At 45.8% G+C, this 24,521-nt stretch overlaps 1 protein-coding gene across 2 annotated transcripts in view; it reads left to right on the top strand.

Moving 5' to 3' along the window:
• The first annotated feature begins 6,808 nt into the window (after positions 1-6,808).
• TSPAN18 (tetraspanin 18) overlaps positions 6,809-24,521 on the top strand; it is an 80,435-nt gene continuing 62,722 nt past the window's right edge. The window contains exon 1 of one of the 2 annotated variants that reach the window (XM_075281213.1): positions 6,809-6,823. The gene's annotated coding sequence lies outside the window, so the exon portion shown is untranslated. Of the gene's footprint in view, positions 6,824-9,922; positions 10,320-24,521 lie in introns of those variants that run through there. The other variant, XM_075281211.1, reaches the window with a different exon arrangement.

Raw genomic sequence — 24,521 nt, 5'->3', positions numbered from 1 at the left:
ACATCCTGTATTATACTCCAGAGCTGCGCTCACTATTCTGCTGGTACAGCCACTGTGTACATACATTACATTACTTATCCTGTACTGATCCTGAGTTACATCCTGTATTATACTCCAGAGCTGCGCTCACTATTCTGCTGGTACTGTCACTGTGTACATACATTACATTACTTATCCTGTATTATACTCCAGAGCTGCACTCACTATTCTGCTGGTACAGTCTGTGTACATACATTACATTACTTATCCTGTATTATACTCCAGAGCTGCGCTCACTATTCTGCTGGTACAGTCACTGTGTATATACATTACATTACTTATCCTGTATTATACTCCAGAGCTGCACTCACTATTCTGCTGGTGCAGTCACTGTGTACATACATTACATTACTTATCCTGTACTGATCCTGAGTTACATCCTGTATTATACTCCAGAGCTGCGCTCACTATTCTGCTGGTACAGTCACTGTGTATATACATTACATTACTTATCCTGTATTATACTCCAGAGCTGCGCTCACTATTCTGCTGGTGCAGTCACTGTGTACATACATTACATTACTTATCCTGTATTATACTCCAGAGCTGCGCTCGCTATTCTGCTGGTACACTCACTGTGTACATACATTACATTACTTATCCTGTATTATACTCCAGAGCTGCGCTCACTATTCTGCTGGTACTGTCACTGTGTACATACATTACATTACTTATCCTGTATTATACTCCAGAGCTGCACTCACTATTCTGCTGGTACAGTCTGTGTACATACATTACATTACTTATCCTGTATTATACTCCAGAGCTGCGCTCACTATTCTGCTGGTACAGTCACTGTGTATATACATTACATTACTTATCCTGTATTATACTCCAGAGCTGCACTCACTATTCTGCTGGTGCAGTCACTGTGTACATACATTACATTACTTATCCTGTACTGATCCTGAGTTACATCCTGTATTATACTCCAGAGCTGCGCTCACTATTCTGCTGGTACAGTCACTGTGTATATACATTACATTACTTATCCTGTATTATACTCCAGAGCTGCGCTCACTATTCTGCTGGTGCAGTCACTGTGTACATACATTACATTACTTATCCTGTATTATACTCCAGAGCTGCGCTCGCTATTCTGCTGGTACACTCACTGTGTACATACATTACATTACTTATCCTGTATTATACTCCAGAGCTGCGCTCACTATTCTGCTGGTACAGTCACTGTGTATATACATTACATTACTTATCCTGTATTATACTCCAGAGCTGCGCTCACTATTCTGCTGGTGCACTCACTGTGTACATACATTACATTACTTATCCTGTATTATACTCCAGAGCTGCACTCACTATTCTGCTGGTACAGTCACTGTGTACATACATTACATTACTTATCCTGTATTATACTCCAGAGCTGCGCTCGCTATTCTGCTGGTACAGTCACTGTGTACATACATTACATTACTTATCCTGTATTATACTCCAGAGCTGCGCTCACTATTCTGCTGGTACAGTCACTGTGTACATACATTACATTACTTATCCTGTATTATATTCCAGAGCTGCACTCACTATTCTGCTGGTGCAGTCACTGTGTACATACATTACATTACTTATCCTGTATTATACTCCAGAGCTGTGCTCACTATTCTGCTGGTGCAGAATGTATGTGTAGTGGGATCAGCAGGTATCCATGTTCTTGCTTTTAATGATCTAGGACTTGGGTTATCTTTGGGGTTCCCTATACTATTTATACCGCCATTCCCCGGTCACCATGTCCACTGGTTAAGATAAGGTTGCGTGTTATATTGCGGGGCAATGGTGAACTACTGTGAACTGATCGCTGTTACCTTGTATCTGCAGGACAGAACTTTGGGCCATGTGTCTTATGTCTTACCATACAATTGAGTTACTTAGTTCAGGCAGAGTTCAGCGATATCTCAAGACAAAGCCTTAGACAGCACATGAGCGGCGGCTGAACGTGGCCTGTCAGGCAATTCCCAAGTTGACCCCCCCATTAAGCAACCAACACCCCCACCTCCTGTTATGTCTATGGGAGAGATGAGGGGTGCAGAACTGGTGGACAGTTCCAGCGCTGCTCACCTCCCAAAAAATCCAGCATACAGATATATACCATAGAGGCAGACTTAGGGGCCCCTGAGAAGATGGGGCCAATCCCTATTACTCCTGTTTTGGAAATCGCAGCATGTCAATTATACCTACGGAAATGCCAGTGGATTCCCTATAGGTATAATGGAAGCAGATTTTTTTTGCTACATTTGCTATGGAAGTGAATAGGTTAAAATAATGATTCCGGCACCTTGACACTGGTCTCATCTTAGGAGCAGACCCTACAGAAGAGTTATTTTTCCTTCCCATGTCCCTTTAAGATCAATACAACACACAGAATAGAATCTGCAGCTGAGGCAATGCAAACATCCCATACATTAAGGAAGCATTCCGCCTGTCATATGGCTCATTGAGCTATAAAAAATGACTTGAGATGAAACACGACGACCTGAGCTGCTGCTTCGCTGCTTCCGAGCGCGGCTGCCGGGGTCCGAAATTCTAATGGTTGTCTTGTTGACTCGCAAGTTTTATCATCTGCAAGTGCCTGTCTATATCCTCCATCTAGGTACGAGAAGAGGAACTCCGCCTGTAGACAGAAAACAATATTGCAATGATTTACTTCTACTTATCTAACACTAAGATTTCTGTTACAAATATTTAGTTATCCTTTATGTTCTGTAAATGAGGTGACTGCTGCAAAGAGAATTGGCAAATGTCAGTTTATTATTAGGCTTAGTGGACAGAGTGACGATTGAAAGATATAGAACTTTATAGATAGTGACATGGAATATATATATATATATATAAACAAAAACGTGAAGACAATGGCCACCTGACGGACCCATTACAGTCGACAGGGTCCATCAGGCTTCATATGTGTCAGCTATTTTAGAGGTCCGGACCAGAACAACGGACACCCGATATGGTGCGACTCTATCGTAACTTACTGCAGAACAATATCTTATGTCAAAACCATTGAAAACTATCAAGTAAAAGTTTCTTCCATCTGTTTATTTATCTAATTAAGTGTAAAGTTAAACTTTGTTACATCTGTAAATAAGCAAAGCTGTAAGCGACATGTTACCAGCAGGAGGGGGATCAAGCAGCGTTTGTGTTCAAGAGCCTGCAGCAGCTCTGGATGTGACTAGAGTGCAAAATGCAAAGAAATTGGGGCTTTAATTTTCATCGTCTATCAATATCAGATGGTCGGGGTCCGACCCCTCCTGCTCTATATAATGGCTGCAGATGAGACTGCATTGTCCCCTTTAATCGGTCGCAGTGCATGGGCGAGCGCTGAGGACTCTTCGTAGGCATAGTTACAAAGAAGCGAGTGAAAATATGTTACTGTGCCTTTAAATCCCTGGGATTCCCTGTACATAGCGCATGTTGTTTTCCATGCAATGTGATGTCCCTTTAAATGGGTTTAACCTTCTCCTCTCAGTCCAAAGCACATGATAGAAAATATATTAGTCATACACAGTTATAGAGTCGCTCTCTTCTCACCACCTCCGTTATATCGTCGCCATGGCTGCCAGCGGTCAGGAAACGCACTGAGAACTAAGAAAATGAAACGGATAGAAAATCGGGTAGTTTTAGTAGTGAGATGTTATACATGGTACCCGGAAACTGAGGATATCTGAGGATACTGGAAAACCTGCCCTAAACTTACAGAACATGTGTACTGACACATGGGGTGCAGAACAATGACATACTAACACTTGGGGGACAGGATTAGGACACGCTGACACTTGCAGTACAGGATAATGACATGCTGGCACTTGGGGTACAGGATAATGACAGGCTGATACTCTGGGTACAGGACAATGACACACTGGCACTCGGGGTACAGGATAATGACAGGCTGACACTTGGGGTACACGATAATGACACACTAGCACTCGGGGTGCAGAACAATAACACGCTGACACTTGGGGTACAGGACAATGACACGCTGACACTTGGGGTACAGGACAATGACAGGCTGACACTTGGGGTACAGGACAATGATACACTGACACTTGGGGTACAGGACAATGACACGCTGACACTCGGGGTGCAGAACAATAACACGCTGACACTTGGGGTACAGGACAATAACACGCTGACACTTGGGGTACAGGACAATGACAGGCTGACACTTGGGGTACAGGACAATGATACACTGACACTTGGGGTACAGGACAATGACACGCTGGCACTCGGGGTGCAGGACAATGACACGCTGGCACTCGGGGTGCAGGACAATGACACGCTGGTACTTGGGGTGCAGGACAATGACACGCTGGCATTCGGGGTACAGAATAATGACAGGCTGACATTGGGGGTCCAGGACAATGACACGCTGACACTTGGGGTACAGGACAATGACACGCTGGCACTTGGGGTACACGATAATGACAGACTGGCACTCGGGGTACAGGACAATGACACGCTGGCACTTGGGGTACACAATAATGACAGACTGGCACTCGGGGTACAGGACAATGACACGCTGGCATTCGGGGTACAGAATAATGACAGGCTGACATTGGGGGTACAGGATAATAACACGCTGACATTTGGGGTACAGGACACCGTGGGCTCCCATTACATAGAAGTTCTCCAACAGTAAACCATTTTACAATTTGCAGCAATGCAGTAAAGCAAAGGCTGAAAATGTATCCACACACAGTAAATGGCCAACCAATCCCCTCCTCCCCAGCCCCCGTTCATGGACACACATGGAGTTATTTCCCCATTTCCTGATGTCCTACAATCCACCACAATCTACAAGCAGGGAAATGTAACATCTCATTGTGGTAACAAGACTTGTTTGTCTGAGGGGTGAGCGGCCCGGGGGGCATCAGTCAAGGGTAACAGAGAGGCCCTGTCTGCGCGTCTGTCCTAGAGGCTTCATCTGCCCCAGTAACCTTCATTCAGAGGAGGCTTCGTCCCCCTCCCGTGTCTGGATGTCCCATACATGGCTGGCCTAGTTTACAATGATTAAACAACCGGGCAAGGCCCAGGGGGTCTCGTCTCCATGGGAAGCCCCTAATTGATTTTACAGAGACCTTGGTTGGAGCATTGACTGGCAGGGGAGCAGATTTGGCTTTACATCCTCCTCCTCCCCCATTATTTTTCTTATCAAACACCCTTATTGAACCAGCTCGGCTGGCAGCGCTCGGTCGCCCCGGGCTCCAGTCATGGTTGCACAAAGCATTTTGTACACATTATGGGAATGTAGCAGAGCCGGGGCAGCGCAGCGGCCGCAAAGCTGGGAAAGGGTCATCTATGGGATGGAAAAATGCCTCAACATGGGGGAAAACCGAGGCTGGAGTCACCGCAAGGGATTGGTTTACATTGCTCAGAAATAATCTAAAGTGATACATGGTGAAAGGTGAGGGGGCAAAAAGAGGCAAAAAGTCACAAAATCTGCAATTGGTTGTGACCACCTGGGACAACTAAGCTAGACCATAGGGGGAGAAGTCTTATCGGCAGTCGTGACCTCGGCAAATCTAAGGAGGATATAAATGTGCAAGGGTATCAGACCTGAAAAGGGCAAAGCGGAGGAAGGAGTGGGCAAGAGAGGCCCCTGCCGAGTGCGTACGAGGTTATCTAACCACAGGGTAGTGATACAACAAAGATCTATACTATCTATATATATCTATATGGGGGAAAGACTCTGGCCTGGCACAATATATGGTGGTACACTCTGACTTGACACTGTATATGGGGCAAACTCTGGCTAGGTACTGAATATGGGAGAGAGACTCTGGCTTGTAGCCGTATATGGTGGTACACACTGTCTTGACACTGTATATGGGGGGCGCACTGTGGCTAAGCAATGGATATAGGGGAGAGACTCTGGCTTGGAACAGTATATGGTGGTATACGCTATCTTGGCACTATATATGGGGGGGGGGGCAAATTCTGTCTTGACACTGTATATGGAGGGTGCACTCTGGCTAAGTACTGGATAAGGGGGATATTCTCTGGCCTGGCACAGTATATGGTGGAACACACTGTCTTGACACTGTATATAGGGTCTCTCTGGCCAGACACTGATTATGGGGGAGAGATTCTGGCACAATATATGGTGTTACATGATGTCTGCTGGGCACTGTAAATGCAGGACAGAATCTGGCTGGGCTGTGTATATTGAGGACACCTTCTGCTCAGGCACTATATTTGGGGGAGAGGCTTGTTCTATTCCTCTGTTCTCTTCCTCTGTTATTCCTCCTGGAAATGTTTTACCAAGTCGACAACTTGTTGGGTCTTTCCCTGCACAGTCTGACATTGCCCAATCTGTGCTGACATATTGTGTACGGTCTCACCCCTTTGACATTGTTTTCATACTTTTGCAGGAGGAACAACAGAGGGATGACAGAATTCTAAGAAAAAATAAATGCTCACGGAGTATTTACTGAATCAGGTGCATTTTTCTCAGTTTGCTTGGCACTCGGAGGGTTAATCCTGCACTTGGGCCAAACAATTGCAGCATAAAGGAGTCTCCGGGCCCCGAGAATGAGCCGGAACCCCGCAGGTTCCTCCGCTCAGACCACCTTGGAGCCCTTGTTTTTGTCAAACCCTCCGGAGTGTTTAGAGAATGGCTTCGGGTCGACATTCCAGATGAGAGTTGAGGTCTCCATAGTAACACGGCAAGAAAAATAAAAGTGTACCGGGAGTTTGGCGAATAACACTTGCCCTTTCTCGCAGATTCCCGCAGACAGGAGACGTTTGTGCGTTGTGCCACGTTGGTACGGTTTGGGTAAATACGCGGCTTTTCATGTAAAATATGAGAACCGCGGCACAAATTACCGGCGGGGTTAAAATGAACCCCCTCTTAAAGGGAATGTGATGAAACTATTTCACTTTTTATTAAAACCAGATAGGGATAATCTTTTTAGTTTCAGTTTTTATTTTCCGATTGTAGATTTTTTATTCTAATTTCTGTCCGTGATTATGGGGGCGGCCATCTTGCCTGAGCTTCTCCTCTGTTCTGTTAACAGCATTTAGTGATCTGCTTTACAGCATAGTGATAGGCCGCAATAGATTGGAGCCAACTCATTGAGTTCTATGGGAGAGGTTATTAGACATGTTCGGTGCAGGGAGGGGGAGGAGATAAGCTGTGACATCATCTATTGTCAGTAGTGATGTAATGATGGCTCAGTGGTGTTATCTATCGAGGTGTTATCTTCTATTGTAATTCTGTCTGTGATGTCTGTGACAGAATTGTCAAGTGTCGGGCTATTGTTAGGCTTTGTGGTCAGAGTGAAAATTGCAGGATATAGCCATTTTGGGTGAAACATTCCCTTTAAGAGTAGAAGATTAAGTAATAGGGTGGATGTCCATCTGAAATACGGTATAAGCTTCAGTCAAAATGGGCGAGACCCCCCAGCTTGTAATGAGGGTCCTGGAAGACAGCAAAAGGAACCCACCAGTGATCATGGGGAGAGGGGTTCCCAATATGTCCCCTGTGTGAATGTAGCCATAACACATTTACAGCCCCTTCTCCATTGACTTCTGTGGGACTCATAGAAATATCCAAGTACAGACCTTCATCAGTCCCATAAAAGTCAATGGAGCAGTGGTTGTGCATGCTCAATACAGCCTCATTCACACCTGGGATTTTGGGATCCTCATTCTTTGGATCATTACAAATCAGCACATAGGGGATTAATGAGAAAACCCCTTTAATTTCTTACAGGGATTGACAAGGGGTCAAATTATATTGATTTACCAAGCACAGCGCCGTACACTGTATAGTGGCTGTGCTTGGTATTGCAGCTCAGCCCCTTTTATTTGAATGTGACCATGTGACCAATGGATGTGATGTCACTGAACCAAGAAAAGGAAGTGAAGCTCAATATCACAGTCCCAGACAACCCCTTTAATATCACAGCTTTGTTTTCCTGATACACAGTTCCAAATCTTCTGCATAGACAATAAAAAAAATTTCTTCCTGCACTACTGCCCTCACCACTAGAGGGCACTCAGGCGCTTACTGTATTGACTTCTATGTAAGTATGCAGTAAGCTCCTGAGCTCCCCCTAGTGGTAACAGCAGGTAGGAAGTATTGTGTAATTCTATGTCTGTGCAGGGGTTTTGGAGCTCTGTATCAGAATAACGGGATATAATAATATAACATTAGTCAGTACAGAAATGTAGACCTAAATATGACTTAATAATAAATTTGGGTTTACTGAGAGTCCGTCCTCCGGAGTTATAGAGAGGAGTGTAGTCACTTAGACAGACGATCTGCAGGAGCATGACAGACAGATTTGGTGATGGTGACAGCAACGACCATGTAAGTGAAGGGCGGTGTAATTGATTGGGGGCGCTGTCACAGACGAGGAGCGCTGGGGTGTATGACGGATTTAAAGGAAGCTAAGCTGACGGCAGACACATTGTAACAGCACAGCAGTGTCATAACATGTATAGATGTGGATACCTTGTTAGATACATTGTTGTTGTTACATTGTTGTTGTTACATTGTTGCAGAAGACTCTGATACTTTGTATAACAATAGCCATTGCCTGTGCTAAAGTTGCTGCATCTGTATAGTAGTGATCATGGGGGGCAGAGGGATTATGGCTGCCCCCCCCCCCAGCAGAAATGGCTCCCCCTACTGTTCTCTGACTGTATAGTGTGGACACAACCCATTTATTTGTGTGTTCACCTGGCCCTAACAATAGTGGGCTGCTCTCCATCCTCTGAGGATATCCTGTGTATGTTAGCACAGAAGCCCCCACACGAAAAGTAATATACCCCAGAGAGTGTGTGTGTGTGCACCACAACCAACAGCTGCCCCCCGAAGGACCCCTGTATATGGCACTCCTATAAGTGGATGGAAACAGTCAGTGGATGAATATCGATCCTGAGCAGCCACTGCAGGTAAGAGAAGTTGTCAGGACTAAAGTAACATCAATAGGGACAGCAAGTTACATTGTGACCATCAGCAAGAAATCTGTACATGGTTATATGACTGACACATTAACCCCGCAGTGTGACCCCAAGTCACGCAAACAGCTTTTGCATGATACAGTCACATGCTATATCTATGTCCTATTGAGTATACAGGCAGTATGTAACACATGACCAAGGACTGCAATGTATACATGTAACTGTATAAGATGAGATCACCAGCAGAATAGTGAGCGAAGCTCTGGAGTATAATACAGGATATAACTCAAGATCAGTACAGTATAAGTAATGTAATGTATGTACACAGTGACTGTACCAGCAGAATAGTGAGCACAGCTCTGGAGTATAATACAGGATATAACTCAAGATCAGTACAGGATAAGTAATGTAATGTATGTACACAGTGACTGTACCAGCAGAATAGTGAGTGCAGCTCTGGAGTATAATACAGGATATAACTCAAGATCAGTACAGGATAAGTAATGTAATGTATGTACACAGTGACTGTACCAGCAGAATAGTGAGCGCAGCTCTGGAGTATAATACAGGATACGTAATGTAATGTATGTACACAGTGACTGTACCAGCAGAATAGTGAGCGCAGCTCTGGAGTATAATACAGGATACGTAATGTAATGTATGTACACAGTGACTGTACCAGCAGAATAGTGAGCGCAGCTCTGGAGTATAATACAGGATCAATGTAACTGATGTATTTATAAAGTGACAGAACTATCTCTGTAGATTATATCTGTATATATAAAGTATACACTGGAGGTCAGATGTGGATTTGGGCTGCACAGTAGGATGTGTGGTTGTGCACAGTCTCTGGAGTGATACATAGTGAGTGGTGTGAGGAGTAGATGGAGCTGTGGCTGGTGATATGGACGGCTCTGAGCTCTGCTCCCTCCTCCTCCTCCTCCTCTCCCCTCCTCTTGCTGCTACAGCTGGAGAGAGACAAGCAGACTGCTCGGTGCACTGGCCGGAGACACTGCATTGTATTGGATGAGGCAGGCTCAGTGTATGCAGAGCTGCACCCAGAGACCTCCTGCAATAACTGGCATAAGACTGGCATAGGCTGGTGAGTGACAGCATGTGACTGCAGCCTGCACCACCCTGAGCAGCAGACCCTGGAGCATAATACCCACCGTCCTGCTCTGAATCTGGGACTAAAACTTTCACCTCCCTGCTGGACAAACTCCTGCCTGGGCTGAGGCACTACTACTCCCCCCACTCTCTGCAACTCCTGCCTGGGCTGAGGCACTACTACTCCCCCCACTCTCTCCAGCTCTGAAGTGGGATTCTTTTCTGCAGAGTTTACTCCATTCCACCTACCTGGGGTGAGTCTTCTATCAGCTGTTACTGTCTGCAGTAGTTTAAGATGTAGTAAAGCTGTGTATGTCATTCCTCACAACTCATTAGGATCGCATAACTTATGACAGAAGACCCATAAAGTACTGATTCTTCTATAGTATGGAGCTGTTTGATAAGATGTAGCAGAGCTGTGTCATGTATCATGTAGCACAACCCACCTGTTTTGCATGGGACTGCAAGTAACTTAGCACAGTGCTGGCATAAAGTACTGACTCTTCTATCATTCCTTACTTTATGAAGTAGTTTGTATATGTAGAAGAGCTGTGTATGTCATATGGCACACCTCATTCTGATCACTTAACATTAGCACAGCGCACCCATAAAGTACTGCCTCATGTTACTGTATGTACTGTAGTGTAGCAGAGCTGTGTATGTCACTAGGATCACATAGGACTGCAAGTAGTTTATCACAGAGCGCCCATAAAGTATTGTACACCATACAGAGCACTGCTATGTCTATTGCTACTTACAAGAGGTTTGCGGTGTTATTAGCACCTGTGTCTTTCAAGAGTTTCTGCAGCAGCTTTGGCATTTTAATAGACAGCTGGTAAGTGACTGGTGTCATTCACATAGCATAGTGTCAGGGCTGTCATGTGCTAGGTCATACACCCCCTGAGAGAGCTGCACTGTGGACTTCAGAGCTGACAATCCACCCCCTGTACAGTGATACAATGTTGCAAGTTGTGTTTCTATCAGTTACAACTTTATATGTTTGGTTTAATGTCACGGTTTTGTGACAGGGCTGTGCCTTTAATTTAACCCATTGACAGCCACTTTTTGTAGTGTTAGATCTGAAGGGCTTTATAAGGGTGGGGGGGATTCCTTCCTTTTGTCATGCAGTGTGTACAGCTGTACATGTAGGTGGCCTCAGACTATCCTGGTAACAGGCAGTGTGTGAAGTCAGGCAGGCAAAAGCCCCTTGTATGGTAAAGTTATACATTACAGGCATGTGACAGGGAGGAGGGGGCAGCAGCAGATATCACATAGATAGCCCCCCAGGGCCAGGGCATTGTTATGGTGAGCTTCATGTACTTAGACCTTTACATACACGTGTAGCAGAGCTGACTTTGTGATTTATCTGTTCCAGGTTGTTATTGTAACAGTAACCCTAACTTGTAGTCCTATGTAAGACATATAACCCATTGAGATGTCTTCTAAACCTGGGTGATATATGTGTCTGTTTACATAGGACTGCAGGTTAGGGTTACTACCACCATGTCTTAACTGACCGAATGTAGCCCCAAATAGATAAACGACAAATACAGCTCAACGTGACATCTCAGTAGTTTACATAGGACTTCAGGTTAGGCTTACTACTGTTATATCCTGACTTGAAATTTAACCAAAATAGATCCTGACAAACTCAGCTCTGCTGCAACTATAGCCAATACTTTAATGGTTTGAGCGATGTTTTACATAGGACTGCAGGTTAGGTTTACTTCTGCTATATCTCAAGTTGGGATTCTAACTTCAAGTAGATAAATAACAAACTTAGCTCTGCTGCATCTATTGCTGCAATCCCAATGGGTTATGCACGGTGTTGCATGGGACTGCAGGTTGGGGTTACTACTACTGTACAGTCTGTTTTCTGTAATATTATCTGACAAATTCAGCTCTGCTACAACTCTGACAGCTATCAGTGGTATATACTATTTTACATAGGACTGCAAGCTAGGGTTACTACTACTGTATACACTACTTACTGTTATGTTATACGATGTGCGACGTAAATGGGATTGTCAGCACTCAGTGGGTTAGGGGTGCGTTATATTCTATGTATTTATTTTACATAGGACTGCAGGTTTGGCTTACTATTACTATATTTTACTATAACCCAAATATATAAATAACAAAGTCGTCTCCGCTGTCACAGGACATGGATCTGTATGCGTTGTTTTACATAGGACTGCAGGTTATTGTTACCACTACAGTATGGTCAAGCGCTATAAACCCAGAGATAAATGACAGCTCTGTAACAGACATCTCTGCAACTCTGGATGATATCAGAATGCGGTATTTTACATAGGACTGAAGGTTAGAGAATTTGGGATGCAGACCCCCAAAATAAGAAAAGCAGCTCAGCTATCAATTAAAGCAACATCTCCATGTGGTATTTTACATAGGACTGCAGGTTAGGCTACTATACATAAAGCCCTGAACTAAGACAGCTGTGCTACAACTATAGGTGTTATCGGAGTATGTTATTTTACATAGGACTGCAGGTCAGGGACTATTATACATAAAGTCCTGAACTAAGACAGCTGTGCTACAACTATAGGTGATATTGGAGTATGTTATTTTACATAGGACTGCAGGTTTGGGTTACTATTGTTATATTGTGTCTACAAATAGACAACCGAGTCAGCTCTGCTACATCACCTGCGTATAATCAGATGGTGTCTGGGATGATCTATGATGTTGCTCAAGGTTTATGTGACTTCGGCACCTATACACCAAAATGTTAGCAAAAATCAGAATGACCTGCAGAAAGGAGGCGCTGTTGTACTTTATCCCTTGTTGTACTCTGGACAGCCACATGACAGCTCACAGAGTATATAGTATACAGTATATATAGCAGTGCAATCTACTCCACTTAGCGCTGGAGAAGCTGGGTTACTGTTACACCCAGTTTTCCTAGAGTGCTATAATATACTGTTATGTCTTATTCACCCCCAGCAGCACTCTATAAGTAGTCAGAAATATTAGTCAGGGTGCTAGGAAAGCTGGGTGACTACTCCATATTAAGGGCTACCCAATTTTTCCAGAAACATGTAGAAGTAATATACTACTGGACATAATGTGTAATAGTATATATAGTAGTATATAATGTGTATAGGGGTATATATATATATATATATATATATGTATAAATACTCCCATCATCCCCCTACTGGCCGAGTCTTGTAGTTAGTAGGTGACTGTATAGAGGTCCGGGAACATGTATGACAGTATATATATTGCTGTGCTGTTGGGGAATCTCCGTCAGGACTCATATGACACAAATTGACTTTTCTAGTCAATTGGAACAACCAAAAAATGTGGAAAAAATTTCAATTTCCCTGAATCGACCAAAGCAAAAACGTAGAATATGTGAAAAGTGGAGAAGGAGGAATTCTGTCAATCTTCTGATTATTTCCAGTCTGCGTTCAACATCTATGTTTGCTTGTGTGAACAGAACTCAATTTATGGAGGTTGCAACATGGTGGAGTTGTAGTTGTGCAAGGTTTGGAGACCCCTTTGTCATTATAGACTGGAAATCCCTTTAAAGGGGTATTCCCATGCCTACATTAGGATTGGTGGAGTTTGAGCTTTGAGACCCTTCTGATCTAGCCTTTAGAGATGAGTGAACACTGTTCGATCGCATATCAGGCTGTTTGAGATGTTCGATTCCAATCGAATACCACGAGGCAAACGAACTAAAAATTTGATTCCCCTTCCACCTTCCCTGGCGCTTTGTTTGCACCAATAACTGTGCAGGGGAGGTGGGAAAGGAACTACGACAATGGAGGCATCGAAAAAAAATCGGAAAAAGTAATTGGCTGCTGAAATCAGGTGACCTCCAATTTAAACGAATGGTGGATTTAACATTCGGTTAATTTGAGACTGTGAACTATGTGACTGTGAGACAGGGATAGATGTACAGGCAGGGTTAGCTAGGGATTACCTTTATTTAGGGCGGAATGTCACTCACCCGGCTCTTTGGGGCTCTATCTGGTCGGGATCCCTGTCAGCTTGCGATATGCGCAAGCTGACTTTTTCCCATGGGAATGCATTGACCAGTGTTGATTGGCCGAATGCCAATCAATGCTGGTTTTGCCGGAGGAGGCGGAGTCTAAGATCGGTCCACAGCAGTCTCCATTCTGGTCCGATCTCCGCCTCCTCACAGATGAGCCTTCAGCAGAACCAGCGTTGATTGGCCGAATGCTGTACTCTGTATGGCATTCAGCCAATCAATGCTGGTCAATGCATTCCTATGGGAAAAAGTCAGCTCCCGCATATCGCAAGCTGACAGGGATCCAGACGTAATACAATGACTTGGGCTTGTTAGATGCCCCCAGACATGCTTCCCCTGCTGTCCCAGTTGCATTGCAGAGGAGTTGGCATCATTTCCTGGGGTGTCATAGTGGACTTGGTGACTCTCCTGAGTCGAATGGTGGGATCCCCTGAAACGAGCAATTTTGCCCATAGACTATAATGGGGTTCGATATTCGTTCGAATAGTTGAATATTGAGGGGCTATTCGAAACGAATATAGAATATTTTATTAGCCTTAAAGGTAGCGTGTCACCAGAACCAGCATATCACTCCAGCCCTGCAGATAAGGTTCTGGTGACACAATCCCTTTAAGTACATATTTGTTACACTATCGCTGTCTTGTCTTCCATGTCTGCCATTAAGTAAACTTCCATTATTCCTTTGCTTCTCCACCCAACCTCCTATGTGAAAGTCCTCACAAAGTACAATAGCGTGTCATGGCCGGGTCCTTTGCTGATGCAGTCGCTTGACCTCAGAGGGTCTTTCTGATGGCAGTCGGTATATATGGTGCCATTATGGGTGTGACCAGGAAAGTGTAGATGAAGAAGTTCCTCAATGACTTGTGCAAGGCAGCGTGTATAGTGCAGACGTGTGGCCTCTCGTGCTCCGACCTGATTGTATTCTTATTATAATGAACCAGGATGGACATTACGCCATAGCATGCAGACTGTAAAGGCAGCCAATATGGCTGCTCTTGGGCCCATCCCAGGCCATTCTTACCCACTGATAGATAGATGGTGAGAAGATCCAACACAAGGATATGGTCCACAGGGCTACAGTGTTGGTGAGTAAAGTATATGGAGCATTGGACGGGTACCTGGACCTCATGTGACAGGTGGTGAGAAGTGTGGAAGTGTAAAGCAGCACCTGAAATGGGCTGGCACTTTATTACACGGCTCGTTGCCCTCTGTGCACCCCACAGAACAACCTTCTTGCCATAGGGGCACCATGACATTCAGGGCCTAGGAGCGTGCACCTTATCCACACTGTTGTTCACAATGGGAGAACTTCCCATACTCCCTATCCCCTATCAGTGCCCCCCCCCCTTTTTGTGCCACAGAATCCCCCAATGACTATATGCTGCCATGTACCATTATGGGTTAGTCTCCTTTCTGACAGTATAAGGCTGTGTATCACAAATCCTCTCACTCTAGTCCACCAGGGGCCGGGGGGAATACATTTACGGTGTACAGACTGGTGGCCATCAAAGGGGATCAAAAGGGAGATCAAAGTATATTATCCATCCCTAGGATGGTGAGGAGGACCTGTGGGCCCCCCTGGCCTCTGGGCCCGGTTTCAGCTGCAACCACAGTCACCCCTATAGTTGCATTGACTCTGGTCTGGTCTTGTATCCAGGGGAGCCATAAACATCTCTTGAAGTATCTCGCACCCTCGCCTCCTGGTCCCCATGCTGCAGGATTGTCTCCCAGCTGGTGTCGGTGTCGCTCCTGTTCCCCAGCTCCTGTTGCCGAATCCTTTTTTGGCTGTTCTCATTTATTTTCCAATACAAAGTAACAGTCGCAGATTGTTGTAATCTCTGTGTATTATACAGGGAGGCCGCTGCGGCCGGCCAGCGGGGCGTCTAATGCAGCGTGAAACTACATGTAATAAAAGAGAATATTTTCCTTCTCGCTCCATTACACTGTGGGGAAATGCAGGTTACCGAATCACTCTGGTACATTTGACAGGACGCCGCGCCGGCCCCCCCACCAGCAATGACATAAGACCCACCGGCCGGCCTGGGCATCTATCAGTGCTCTGCCCAGGGAATGTTAATGAACCCCGTGTCTAACCTTGTGCCTCCTTCCCAGCAAATACCACAGTCCGGGCCCGTATCCCAGTAACCCCCCCTCCTCCTTCACCAAAGTAAGGGGAAATGTCACGGTAATCCAAAACGACAAGGCGCTGTATATGGGTAGCAACGACAATTGGCACTGGTAGGGAATCTTAAAGGGCAATTCCACTTACAGTTGATATTGACATCGGTGACACAGCAGTTACTAAACTACATGGTAAAGATGGTAGAAAAGCAAAAACTTGCTCCGTATTTTTTTTAAAGTGGGACTGAAAGAATTGAATGGGACGGAGCTGTAGCATAGCCATGTGACCAATGGATGTACTGTCACTGCCTGAGAATAGGAAGTGGACCTCTTAACAAAAGACAGAAGCTATGTTTTCTAATCCTGAAGAAAACAGGATTAGAAAACATTGCGGACAGGTTAAGGGGGAGAGGCTCCTGCTGCAGACAGGGCAGGGGGGAGAGGCTCCTGCTGCAGACAGGGCAGGGGGGAGAGGCTCCTGCTGCAGACAGGGCAGGGGGGAGAGGCTCCTGCTGCAGACAGGGCCAGGGAGGAGAGGCTCCTGCTGCAGACAGGGCAGGGGGGAGAGGCTCCTGCTGCAGACAGGGCAGGGGGTAGAGGCTCCTGCTGCAGACAGGGCAGGGGGTAGAGGCTCCTGCTGCAGACAGGGCAGGGGGTAGAGGCTCCTGCTGCAGACAGGGCAGGGGGTAGAGGCTCCTGCTGCAGACAGGGCAGGGGGTAGAGGCTCCTGCTGCAGACAGGGCAGGGGGGAGAGGCTCCTTCTGCAGACAGGGAAGGGGGGAGAGGCTCCTGCTGCAGACAGGGCAGGGGGGAGAGGCTCCTGCTGCAGACAGGGCAGGGGAGAGGCTCCTGCTGCAGACAGGGCAGGGGGAGAGGCTCCTGCTGCAGACAGGGCAGGGGGAGAGGCTCCTGCTGCAGACAGGGCAGGGGGGAGAGGCTCCTGCTGCAGACAGGGCAGGGGGAGAGGCTCCTGCTGCAGACAGGGCAGGGGGAGAGGCTCCTGCTGCAGACAGGGCAGGGGGGAGAGGCTCCTGTTGCAGACAGGGCAGGGGGTAGAGGCTCCTGCTGCAGACAGGGCAGGGGGTAGAGGCTCCTGCTGCAGACAGGGCAGGGGGTAGAGGCTCCTGTTGCAGACAGGGCAGGGGGAGAGGCTCCTGCTGCAGACAGGGCAGGGGGGAGAGGCTCCTGTTGCAGACAGGGCAGGGGGTAGAGGCTCCTGCTGCAGACAGGGCAGGGGGTAGAGGCTCCTGCTGCAGACAGGGCAGGGGGTAGAGGCTCCTGTTGCAGACAGGGCAGGGGGTAGAGGCTCCTGCCGCAGACAGGGCAGGGGGTAGAGGCTCCTGCCGCAGACAGGGCAGGGGGTAGAGGCTCCTGCCGCAGACAGGGCAGGGGGGAGAGGCTCCTGCCGCAGACAGGGCAGGGGGGAGAGGCTCCTGCCGCAGACAGGGCAGGGGGAGAGGCTCCTGCCGCAGACAGGGCAGGGGGGAGAGGCTCCTGTTGCAGACAGGGCAGGGGGGAGAGGCTCCTGCCGCAGACAGGGCAGGGGGGAGAGGCTCCTGCCGCAGACAGGGCAGGGGGTAGAGGCTCCTGCCGCAGACAGGGCAGGGGGGAGAGGCTCCTGCCGCAGACAGGGCAGGGGGGAGAGGCTCCTGCCGCAGACAGGGCAGGGGGGAGAGGCTCCTGCCGCAGACAGGGCAGGGGGGAGAGGCTCCTGCCGCAGACAGGGCAGGGGGGAGAGGCTCCTGCCGCAGACAGGGCAGGGGGGAGAGGCTCCTGCCGCAGACAGGGCAGGGGGGAGAGGCTCCTGCCGCAGACAGGGCAGGGGGGAGAGGCTCCTGCCGCAGACAGGGCAGGGGGGAGAGGCTCCTGCCGCAGACAGGGCAGGGGGGAGAGGCTCCTGCCGCAGACAGGGCAGGGGGGAGAGGCTCCTGCCGCAGACAGGGCAGGGGGGAGAGGCTCCTGCCGCAGACAGGGCAGGGGGGAGAGGCTCCTGCCGCAGACAGTGCAGGGGGGAGAGGCTCCTGTTGCAGACAGGGCAGGGGGGAGAGGCTCCTGTTGCAGACAGGGCAGGGGGGAGAGGCTCCTGTTGCAGACAGGGCAGGGGGGAGAGGCTCCTGCTGCAGACAGGGCAGGGGGGAGAGGCTCCTGTTGCAGACAGGGCAGGGGGGTAGAGGCTCCTGCTGCAGACAGGGCAGGGGGGAGAGGCTCCTTCTGCAGACAGGGCAGGGGGGAGAGGCTCCTGCCACAGACAGGGCAGGGGGGAGAGGCTCCTGCTGCAGCCAGTTGTTTTACAGTCATACACAGGACAGTTAGGGGGAAGCAAAGGAATAAGGCTGAGCTCCTTGGGCAGAAGATTTTTAACCTGGAAAAGTTGAGAAAGCTGCAGCCAGACGCCACTGACAATGACTCAGTGCCTGTTGAAATCCAACTGCCTGATCCTTATCCTTATCCTCCCTGACCTCGACCATGACTCAGGAGGCCCTATACACGTCAGGCTCATCTAATGTGTCTGGACAAAGAAATGTGCACAGAATAGTTGTCACTTTCTCATAAGTAGTCAGCAGGGGGCGACAATGAGCACAAGAGAAAGCTCCTCCTATTAATTTGAAATGCTCATATGTGGGAAATGATATTTTGATGCAAAAAAGAAGCATTTTGTTAAACCTCTTCTTTAATATTTCTATACTGCTTCATCCAGGATGTTGTCCTGCATCTGTGTTATGAATATCTACAGTCTCTGGAGTTGCCCTTTAATTTCTGACCACCACACACATAAGTGTTTCTGAATGAGACGTCTGATGCTCATCCATATGGGGAGATGTTTGGGGAATGTCTAGAACAATAGGATGTGTTGTTCATGTGTGTCCCAGCTGGGTTGTAGAAGATGGCCTTGGGCTCCTCACGCGTTTCTCTTTCATAATCAAGCCCTGGTAGAAGCCGAGGGTCAGACATAAAGGGGGCAACTCATGGCAAGATGAGGTTGTGTGGGATCCTTGACCACCTGCCCTGCTCACCTGTATGGTTAATCAATGGGTGGCCGAAATAATATATCCTATTAAAGGGTATGTATACTTTTACAACGTCTTGCTCCAATGCATCTGCAACAAAAAAATAAAGCAACTTTGCAAATAGTAATGTAAAAGTAAGGAACTTGATGCATGTATATCATATGTTATAGAATGTGATCATAACTATAGAATGAAACAATGTTGCTATATAGACGTCTCCTTTATTTTTAGCCAAGAACTTCCCGATCTGTAGACCCTTGGGGTGTCCCCAGTAATGAGATGCTGAGGCAATAGATAACTATACGGCCTCTGTATGGATACAGGTGTCAAAAACAGCGTAACCGTCACCTGTGGGATCACGAGAGCAATGAAAATACCTGGTGACAGGTGCGCAGGAAGTAAACACGCTCATTAGCTGCTACATTGTTGCAGTGTAAGCTATAGATAGGGTATTGGGAGAGTCTCCTATTAGATGTTCAGGGCATAGGGAAGGGCAAATATACTCAGGTCACAGGTATAGGGCCATATGGGCTAAAGGGGGATGTCAAATCCTAGTACTCGAAATGTGGCCCCCTCGTGCTTTTTTACCCCTACATAGAAATAGGACTGACCCTGCTGTTTCTATGATCTCTAGCAGCTGCCCCCTTTCTAAGCACGCCATTGATAGACCCCCTAATTTAGTAGTAGTGAAATGTAGGGGTACTACATAGTAATTGGGAATGTTTGAGGTAGCAGTGGGGGGTCCCCGAAAGTGAAGAGAACCACGTGGCTGACGTGCTATGTATTATGTCTCTGGCATCACTGAAAGGGAAATGGTTAATCTCTGACATGAGTGAGACAGAATTTAAAAGGGGCGGGGATTATGCTAAAAAAAAAATATGGTGGGGCGAGTATTTCGGTGTGATTTGGTGTTCTCTCTAGATTGAGGGAGCAGCCAGTCAAGCAGCTTTTGGCTATTACTGATGAAGTGTCTGCGACGGTACTGGAGGGGAAATGGTTAATTTCTACCATTAGTAAATAAGACCACAAAGAGGCGGAGCTACTGCTACAAAAACAGGTCTATTTAGTGCCATTCCCAGTTGGGAGGGGGGAGCAGTCAGTCAAACAGCTCTTGGTTGTCACTTATGAACAGTCTACAATATCACTGGAGGGGAAATGGTTAATCTCTACCATTAGTAAATAGGGTCACAAAGAAGGGGCATTTCTGTGCTATATTTGGTGCCGTTCCCAGTTGGGAGGGGGGAGCAGTCAGTCAAACAGCTCTTGGTTGTCACTTATCAACAGTCTACAATATCACTGGAGGGGAAATGGTTAATCTCTACCATTAGTAAATAGGGTCACAAAGAAGGGGCATTACTGTGCTATATTTGGTGCCGTTCCCAGTTGGGAGGGGGGAGCAGTCAGTCAAACAGCTCTTGGTTGTCACTTATCAACAGTCTACAATATCAGTGGGGAGGAAATAGTTAATCTCTACCATTAGTAAACAAGGTTACAAAGATGGGGCATTTCTGTGCTATTCCCAGATGGGAGGGGGGGGGGGGGGGAGCAGTCAGTCAAACAGCTATTAGATGTCAAATGTAGCCTTTCTATGGCCAGTAGATAAACCTTCCAGCCCTGTAATCAATGTCACCGCCTGCAGTGTATTACATGGGGTATAAATACTCTCCTGTGTCAGCCCCTGGACACATTGGCTTGTCATCATGTGCAGTCGTGTTGTCTTTAGAAGGTTAATGGCGGGGCTGCCACCCAGGCTGACAGCTTTATGTGTCCGGGGTCCATCACCCTCTGCCAAATGCAGCATTGACTTATGGTGTAATACAAGGCGGCGGAGCAGGGGCTGTCAGTCAAGTGGCAGCCACTGATATACCACGTGTGCCGAGGTCTCATATAAGATGGTACATTGTATATACACCTGTCAGATGAAGGACCGCACCTGTGTATAGCCTGGAAAATACATGGAGTCTGTGACAACCAACAAAGAGTTAAAGGAGTTTAGCCAATAATGTGACATTCTAATACACCATTCAGGATCTCTGCAAGGGAATACGAATATTCCTACTTACATGAAGGGTTAAAAATATCTTCAGATCTATCTCACAGCTGAAGGATTGCTACAATTGTATCCAGTGTAAGAACTCCAGTCTGTAATTCCATGGATACAATGTAGCAAATGACCTAGACTAAAGCGACACAGAATATCCTCATCATTGTTTCTATTCATTCTTATTATTACAATGTTTTATAATTAATTTTCTTGCACGTTCTCCATATAGAGAAACAGCTTGTCATCATATACCGTAGAAGAAAGTGACAGACACAATAATAATACTGCAGAATGGTCACATCTGTTATTAAAATGTTTACAGCGTCTGCTCCAATCCCATCAGCCCCAGATATAGATAAAATAATAATAATCACCGACTGTAACCCCGACCTACAGATCACAGATTAATGCTGAATTCTAGTGTTGTAGTAGTTATATTCTTGTACATAGGGGGCAGTATTATAGTAGTTATATTCTTGTACATAGGGGTAGTATTATAGTAGTTATATTCTTGTACATAGGGGGCAGTATTATAGTAGTTATATTCTTGTACATAGGAGCAGTATTATAGTAGTTATATTCTTGTACATAGGAGTAGTATTATAGTAGTTATATTCTTGTACATAGGAGGAGTATTATAGTAGATATATTCTTGTACATAGGAGCAGTATTATAGTAGTTATATTCTTGTACATAGGAGCAGTATTATAGTAGTTATATTCTTGTACATAGGAGGTAGTATTATAGTAGTTATATTCTTGTACATAGGAGTAGTATTATAGTAGTTATATTCTTGTACATAGGAGCAGTATTATAGTAGTTATATTCTTGTACATAGGAGCAGTATTATAGTAGTTATACTCTTGTACATAGGGAGTAGTATTATAGTAGTTATATTCTTGTACATAGGAGCAGTATTATAGTAGTTATATTCTTGTACATAGGAGCAGTATTATAGTAGTTATATTCTTGTACATAGGGGGCAGTATTATAGTAGTTATATTCTTGTACATAGGGAGTAGTATTATAGTAGTTATATTCTTGTACATAGGAGTAGTATTATAGTAGTTATATTCCTGTACATAGGAGCTGTATTATAGTAGTTATATTCTTGTACATAGGAGCAGTATTATAATAGTTATACTCTTGTACATAGGAGTAGTATTATAATAGTTATATTCTTGTACATAGGGGGCAGTATTATAGTGGTTATATTCTTGTACATAGGAGCAGTATTATAGTAGTTATACTCTTGTACATAGGGAGTAGTATTATAGTAGTTATATTCCTGTACATAGGAGTAGTATTATAGTAGTTATATTCTTGTACATAGGAGCAGTATTATAGTGGTTATATTCTTGTACATAGGAGCAGTATTATAGTAGTTATACTCTTGTACATAGGAGTAGTATTATAATAGTTATATTCTTGTACATAGGGGGCAGTATTATAGTGGTTATATTCTTGTACATAGGAGCAGTATTATAGTAGCTATACTCTTGTACATAGGGAGTAGTATTATAGTAGTTATATTCCTGTACATAGGAGTAGTATTATAGTAGTTATATTCTTGTACATAGGAGGCAGTATTATAGTAGTTATATTCTTGTACATAGGAGCAGTATTATAGTAGTTATATTCTTGTACATAGGAGTAGTATTATAGTAGTTATATTCTTGTACATAGGAGTAGTATTATAGCAGTAATATTCTTGTACATAGGGGGCAGTATTATAATTGTGAGTTCTATACAGTTGGAGTCTTTGTTGCACCATGGGGTGGGGGGGATACATGATATTTGTATAAGGGATTTGTTGGACATTCCTCAGACATGTAAGTATCTGGCATTTCTTATCACTTGTCAGGACGACCTAGAACTCTGGTCTGGATGATGTCTGATTTTTCTGCTCTGAGCTCTCTGGATTAATGCGTATTAGGATTTTGGGAGATTTCACGCCCCACATGTTACCGTGTGATAGGTGCCTCCAATCTCCCGGCTGTCCTTTCTGATTTGGAGCTGCTGACAGATAAGCCGTGAGAATGTTTTGCGAATTCTGTAATATCCAGGAGACATCGGGATACATTAGGCCTTTCCTAACAGCAGATATTACTACATGACTATAATACGATACATATGTTGGGTTTGGCGTTAAGTACTTTTTTTTTTTTTTATAGAGAATCTGAAGTTCAAAAATACAGCTGTTAATATAACCCGCTCACCCAGCTTTCCTAGAGCCCTGAAAGGCACATCTTTCTAGTTCTGGCTTTGATTTTCTCGAATTTGGCTACATTTAGAATGGATCAATGGAATGAACCAGACTTTGCCATGAGGGCTAGTTTCTTAGTAGTGCCCCCGGTCGGGTTTGTTACCCCCCCACCGCCAGGATTTTTGGGATCCATGTTATTACAGATCCAGTAATGTGCAGGGGATTTGCTTCTCTAATGACAAAGTTTAGAAATGAGTCAAGTTAAGCCCCCGCAGCCCCTCCAGAAACCTTATCACCCCCGGCACAGGGCTCCAGCCTCACTCCTGTAACTCTATATCAGCCCTGGGACTCTGCCGGCTGTTGGCTCCGGCTACACCGGGGACTGCCAAATGCAAACAGAGTGCGGCGTATGGCTGGTACATGAGCCATGGCTTTCTGCACCGTTTACATGTTATTGCAGGGATATTAACTGTATCTTACCAAAACCTTCCCCTGTTGCTTGTGATCTGCAAGTCCTCCTTAAAGGGATTTTATAGGATTACAAAAGCATGGCTGCTTTCTTCCAAAACAACGCCATGGGTAATGTCTGGTAATAGGGCTCTGCACAATACAAGTGGATAAGGGTGTGCTGCAATACCACACACAACCTGTAGACAATTGTGGCGCTCTAGTAGTCAACACTTTCATAGAAACGGATGCAACAACAACAGAGTTTCTGTTACAACTTCTGTAAGTTCACCCTGCTTTCCCGAGCTCCACTTTTTTTTTTTTTAGATACAGGAGATACCAAGGATTTTGATCCAGCTTTCCTAGAGTCCTGCATATCATATAGTCATATGTCAATGAGGGATACAGCCTAGATTTAAGATGACCTGTCGCTTCTCCTTTCATGTCTCTTAGCAAATACTTATATTCTCCATGAAAGATGTTATTCCTCTGTTGTTCCTCTTGGAAATACCATTTACCTTGCCAAAGAGATGTGCCCCCTTATGCACCCATGACACTAGATGAATGGGTCATGGGTGCATAAGACTGGTACGGGGTGGTAGGGTCCTG

This window comes from Leptodactylus fuscus, chromosome 7 (genome assembly GCF_031893055.1).
Source record: "Leptodactylus fuscus isolate aLepFus1 chromosome 7, aLepFus1.hap2, whole genome shotgun sequence".
In the NCBI taxonomy this organism is placed as follows: Eukaryota; Metazoa; Chordata; class Amphibia; order Anura; family Leptodactylidae; genus Leptodactylus; species Leptodactylus fuscus.
This window is presented reverse-complemented; position numbering and strand designations above follow the sequence as displayed.